The 6,793-nt window shown below is 35.4% G+C and overlaps 1 pseudogene; it reads right to left on the bottom strand.

The window, feature by feature from the left end:
• Nucleotides 1-868: 868 nt before the first annotated feature.
• Nucleotides 869-1,397, bottom strand: LOC101681342 (annotated as a pseudogene).
• Between the last annotated feature and the right edge of the window lie 5,396 nt (nucleotides 1,398-6,793).

The following is a 6,793-nucleotide window of genomic DNA, read 5'->3' on the forward strand; positions in this document are numbered from 1 at the left end:
TTGCATCTGGATCTTTCACCTAGCATAACGTTTTCAAGATTCATTCTTGTTCTAGCATGCATCAATATTTTATTCCTTTCTATGGCCAAATAAAATTACATTGTACGTTTAGGCCACATATTCTTCATTCATTCTTTAGTTTATGGTTATTCAGGTTTTTTCCATTTTGGACTATGAATAATGCTGCTATAATACGCATGTACAAGTTTTTGTGAGGACATATGCTTTCTCTTCTCTTGAGGATATACCTCAGGGTAGAATCTCTTGGTCATCTGGTAACTACATATTTAATTATTTAATTATTTAAAGAACATCTGAACTATTTTCCCAAGTGCCTGTGCCATTTTATATTCCCTCTATTAGTGTATAAAAGTTCTAATTTCTCCACATCCTTGTTAGCACTTATTCTTTTTTTTAAACTTTTCATTTTCTTTTTAAAGATTTTATTTATTTATTTGACAGAAAGAGAGAGATCATAAGTAGGCAGAGAGGCAGGCATGGGGGTGGGGGTGAGGAAGCAGGCTCCCTGCCAAGCAGAAAGTCCTATGTGGGGCTCAATCCCAGGACCTGAAGATTATGACCTGATCAAAGGCAGAGGCTTAACCCTCTGAGCCACCCAGGCACCCTCAACACTTATTCTTGTCCATCTTTTTGTATTATAGCAACCCTAATGAGTGTGAAGTAGTATCTCACTCTGTGCTGTTTTTTGTTTTTGTTTTTTTTCCAAAAAGTCTTCACATCACTTCATTCAAACTTTATCCAAAAATGTAGAAATATTAAAAATGTGTAGTCCTGACCTTCGATCTCGTAAGCAAGTGGGGAAAGCCGGTCAGGTTAGAAATTCAGAGTTCCTCCCAGTCCAAGAAGGCTAGGGCCTACACCACTGGTTCTTGGCAGGCAGGATGGGACACAGCTCAGCTTCCTCCTCCTCACTCCGTTCTTCACCGTCTTCTTCCCCAGAAATGTCATTGCTTATAACAACACTTGTGCTAGCCTCTGATTTGCACAGGGCCAGAACCTGACTGCAGAAACAGTGTTACAGGTGGCTGGAGTTGTAAATCATCCAAACTGAGCATGAGTTGGCAGGACAACTTGAGGTTGGTCACAGGGACTCTCAGTCTACTGGTGGTCATGGTTTTTGGCCATGACTTCTATCATTCTTTGCGTCACATTATGCTCCTCTTTGGCCCCCTCAGTGAGGCAGAGCATGGTCAAAGTCAGCAAGTGTTCCATATCACCCTCTTTGTCTACCTTGAAGGTGAAAGAATGGGTGTGGCTGGACACTTCACAGCTGAAGGAAAAACTATCCACAATTACTAGAGCGGGGACTTGCAGACCGCCCTCCACCAGCTCTCCTGATTCAAGAATGCTAAGGCAGCAGCTGTGCCAGTGGCCATGCTACAGTCTCACTGTGGTTTCGATTTATAGTTCCCTGATGACTAATGATGGTAAGCATGTGCTTGTTGGCCATTTGTATATCTTCTTTGGAGAAATGTCTATTCAATTCTTTGCATCTGTTTTAATTCATTTAATTGGTTTTGTGTGTTAAATCGTAAGTGTTCTTTATTTACTCTGGGCACAAGTCCCTATCAGATATATTATTTGCAAATATTTTTTCCCCTTATGTGAGTTGTATTTTCATTTTCTTAATAGCATCTGTTGAAGCATAAAAGTTGTTAGTTTTGATGAAGTCTAATTATTTTTTCTTTAATTACTTATGCTTTTGGTGTGATATCTAAGAAGACTTTGCCTTACTCAAGGTTTTTTTTTTCCCCCCTCCAAAGATTTTATTTATTTATTTGACAGACAGAGATCACAAGTAGGCAGAGAAGTAGACAGAGAGAGAGGAGGAAGCAGGCTCCCGACTGAGCAGAGAACCAGATGTGGGGCTCTATCCCAGGACACTGGGGTCATGATCCGAGCCTAAGGTAGAGGCTTTAATCCACTGAGCCACCCAGGTGCCCCTCAAGGTTTTACTCCTTTGTTTTCTTCCAAGAGTTTTATAGCTTTTGCTCTTACATTGAGGCCTATAATCCCTTTTGAATAGGTCTGTCTTTTTTTTTTTTTTTTTTTTTTGCATGTGAATGTTTAGTTGACTCAGCACCATTTGTTGAAAAGACTATTCTGTCTCTCATTAAATTGTCTTGGCACTCTTGTCAAAAATCAATTAACCATGAGATCATACTCATCTGTGATTTCTAATATATAACTTATAGCCCTGAACTTCGCAGTTTCCTAGTTTGAATTCCGACTTCCATCATATTTAACCTGACTTGTTCTTTTAAGTCTGCCACTAGCGTACTATGCTGATCCTTTATGCCACCAAGCTCTGGGACTCCCCACGTTTACTCCTCTCCATCCCCAAAGTTTTATGTCTCTCTCTGGTATGTATGTGGACAAAAGGAGCAGAGTTGGATGAACTCTGGTGGTGTAATAAGGTTTAAATATGGTTTTCAAGTATAGTAAATGGGTAGAGGGCTAAGCAGGAAATAGTTATAGAATTAGAATAAAGATATGTACACCATGAATGATAATCATTGGAGAATTCACCAACACATGTTTAATAATTGTGGTGGTACTGTATTTGCTGAGAGATGAGATTATTACTCTGAGTCCAATAACTTGGAACAAAGAGAGGCCCAAAGGGGCTATACCACCAGGGACTGCTGAGAAGGGCAGGTGCAGAAATGGAGCCCCAAGTCTGGGTGGACTCTTAATCTTATTTTCATAGAATGTACAGTATATGGATGCAAAGACAAAACAACTCAAGAAAGCAATTATGTGAGGGGCATCAAGGAACATGACTATCAGTATATGTCCTAGTGAGGCATTAACTAGGGACTGCAGGAAATGAGAAAGCTGACCTCAGTAGTCCCAACTATTTTATTCACCATTGTTGTTATTTTCAGCATGTACTGTTTGCAGTATGTAATGATGGGAGAATGGTTAGCTTTTGCCATACACATACAGCTTTTGCCATATATGTGTGTTCCTGTTATTATTGTTTCTTTTACCCACTGAAGTCTTGCTATCTCACAAATAATGGCTAGAAAAAATAGAAGATCAACAACATGGAAGATATGAACAACACTATAAGTCAGCTAGAAAAAGCATCTTTAGATCACTCCATGCAATGACAGTAGAATGCCCATTCTTTTGAAGTGCACACAGAACTCTCTCCAAGATAGACCATATGCAGGGTCATATAAAAACTCAAATTTACAATGATTGAAGTCTAAAAAGTATGATCTCACCACAAAGAAATTAAATTAGAAACCAACAACAAAAATAATTTGTGAAACTCACAAATGTGTGGAAATGAAGTAACACACTTTTAAATAACAAATGGATCAAAGAAGAAATCACAAAGTCCTTACTTTGAGATGAAAGAAAGTGAAGACACAATATACCAAAACTTATGGGATGCAGTGAAGGACTTATTAAAGAGAAATTTATAGCTCTGAATACCTATATAAAAAGATCTCAGATCAGTAACTTAACCTTCCACCTTAAGGAACTAGAAAAAAAAAAAAGGAAAATTAAACCTGAAGAAAGCAGAAGCAAGGAAATAATAAAGATTAGAGACAACATTAACGAAATAGAAAGTACAAAACCAATAAAGAAAATGAACAAGACCACAAATTGGTTGTTAAAAGAGATCAACAAAATGGACAAGCTTTTAACCAGACTGAGCAAGGGAAAAAGAGAGAAGACTCAAATTACTAAACCAGGTATGAAAGAGAGAATGCTACTTCCAATCATTCAGAAATAAAAAAGATTATGAACAAATATTATGAACAACTGTATGCCAACACGTTAGACAGCATAGATGAAATGGAAAAATTCCTAGAAAGACACAAATTATCAACACTGATTCAAGAAGAAGTTGAAAAATTTGAGTAGAGGTGTCACAAGTAAAGAGATTGAATTAGTAGTTTTAAAATTGTACACAAAGAAAAACCTGTTCCCAGATAAACTTACTATTGTATTTTACCAAACATTTAAAGAAGAGTTAATACTATTTCTTCACGAACTCTTCCAAAAAGTAGAAGGCAAGGGAACATTATCCAACTTATTTTATCAGGCTAATATTAACCCAATACCAAAGCCAAGGATATGACAATAAAATTAACAGGTCACTATCCCTTATGAATATAGGCACAAAAATTCTTAACAAATTTCCAGCAAACTGGACCCAGCAATATATAAAAAGGATTAGATACCATGATCAAGTGGGTCTTGTCCCAGAAGCACAAGGTTGCTTTAACATCAGTCAATGTAATATAACATACTGATCGAATAATGGACAAAGCCACATGAACATTTCAATAAATGCAGAAAAAGTATTGGATAATATACACCTCTTCATAATAACAAGTCCCAACAAACTATAAGTAGAAGGGAACTTCCTCTTTCTCATAAAGGGCATCCTTAAAAATTCACAGGTAACATCATACTTAATTAATACCGAATGCTTTCTCCCTAAGATCAGAAACAAAACAATGGTATCCACTCTTCCTACTTCCTTTCAACTTTGTACTTGAGGGGCTAGTCACAGCAATTAGATAAGAAAAAAAGAAATAAAGGGCATCTGGATCAGAAAGGAGGAAGTAAAACCATTTTGATTTTTACATGAACCAATCTTGAATATATAAAATCTTAAGGAATGTATACACAAAAATCTATTAGAATAAAGAAGTTCAGTAAGGTTGCCAGGTACAATTTATACATAAATTAATTATATTTTCATATGTTAACAATGAACCAAAAGAATATAAAAAATAATTAAATACTTAGGAATAAATTTAACAAAAAAGTGTGAAGTTTACACTCTGAAAGCTGTAAAATTCTGTTGAAAGGAAGGAAAGAAAATGTAAATAAATGGAAAGTCATCCTGTGTTTATAATTCAAAAAGATAAATATTGTTATATGAAGATACTCCCCAAGTTGATCTATTGATTTAATGCAATCCCCATGAAAATCCAAAGTGTTTTCTTTACAGAAATTTGTAAGTAAAATTCATTTGGAAATTCAAGGTCCTCATAATAGTCTAATCAATATTAAAAAATAACAAAGTTGAAGGCATCATTCTTTCTGAGTTCAAAGCTTACCACAAAGATACAGGAATCAAAAGTGTAATATTGGCATGAAGATAGACACAGAGATCAATGGCATAGAGTTGGAGTCCATAAATAAAGCCTCGCATTTATAGTCAATTGATTTTCAAGAAAGGTACCAAGTTAATTCCATAGGGAAAGAACAGTCTTCAACAAATGGGGCCGAAACAACTGGATATTCATGTGATAAATAAAAAAGATATTAGACTACTACCTCACACTGTATACAAAAAATTAATTCAAAATGTATAATTAATTTAAATATAAGAACTAAAACTATAGAACACTTAGATGAAATATAGAAGTAACTCTTCATGACATTGGGTTCAGCAAAGTCTTCTTAGATATGATACCAAAAGCATGAGAACATCAGCAACAACAATGGATTAATTAGATGTCTTCAAAAGGAAAAATTTTGTGCTTCAAAGAACACAAGCAAAAAAAGGGAAAAGATAATTCACTGAATTGGAGAAAACATTTGCAATCATATATCTAATGAGGGACTTGCACCCAGAATATATAAAGAATTGTTATAATTCAATAATAAAAAGATAACCCAGTTTTTTTAAATGTGCACCAGGAAGATAGTTCTGATATTTCTTTTTTTTTTTTTTTAAGATTTTATTTATTTGACAGAGACACAGCAAGACAGGGAACACAAGCTGGGAGAGTGGGAGAGGGAGAAGCAGGCTCCCCACTGAGCAGGGAGTTCTACATAGGACTCAATCCCATGACCTGAGCCGAAGGCAGACACTTAATGACTGAGCCACCCAGTTCTGATATTTCTGATACACATTTCTCCAAGAAGATATTTCATGCACAAGGATCTGAATACACATTTCTCCAAGAATGGCCAATCAACATATGAAAAAGGCTTACATCATTTGACTTCAGGGAAATGCAAGTCAAAAGCACAGTGAGATACCAATTCACATCCACTGGGATGGCCATAATTAAATAGATGGACAAGAAGAAGTGTTGGTGAAGATGTGGAGAAAGTGGAACCGTCATGTACTGTTGGTGGGAATGTAAACTGTTTCAACTGCTTTGGAAAATATCTTACAGTTTCTCAAAAGGTTAAACATAGAGCTACCATAGGACCTGGCAATTCCACTCCACTTTATGCATTTATTTTCTTTAATAAATATAAAGAATATCAGATCAATAAGTACTTTATAAATATTGTCATTTTCTATGACAATCTGTTAAGGTGGATACTATCATTATCCTTATATCACATATGAGAAAATTGAGATCCAATCTTAAATAACTTGCCTGAAGTCACACAACTGGTAAGTCATGAGGCTAGATTTGAACCAAGGTATCTGACTCCAGAATCCATACTTTTAACCATAAACTTCATTGTTTCCATATAAAAATAAATATTTGAAATATTTGTGTAATATAAAAGTCCCTTTATACAAGACACAGTCTTCTTGACAGACTTCTTGAAAGATTGTCCCTTCCACATAATAATAAACCACTGCTAAAAAGCTATTTAATTTTATCTAAGAGAAAAACAAAGCTAACATTAATATAGTGTTACTATGTGTCAGATGCTTAAAATTTTGTTCAAATTGTTACATAAACACTTCCAGGTAGATTCTGTTATTGTCCCCATTTTGTAGAGGTCCAGAGGACTTGAGCAATTTACCCAAGATCACGCAGTTAGTAAA

This window comes from Mustela putorius, unplaced genomic scaffold, assembly GCF_011764305.1.
Source record: "Mustela putorius furo isolate JIRA1106 unplaced genomic scaffold, ASM1176430v1.1 tig00003903_pilon_pilon_pilon, whole genome shotgun sequence".
NCBI classification, from domain to species: domain Eukaryota; kingdom Metazoa; phylum Chordata; class Mammalia; order Carnivora; family Mustelidae; genus Mustela; species Mustela putorius.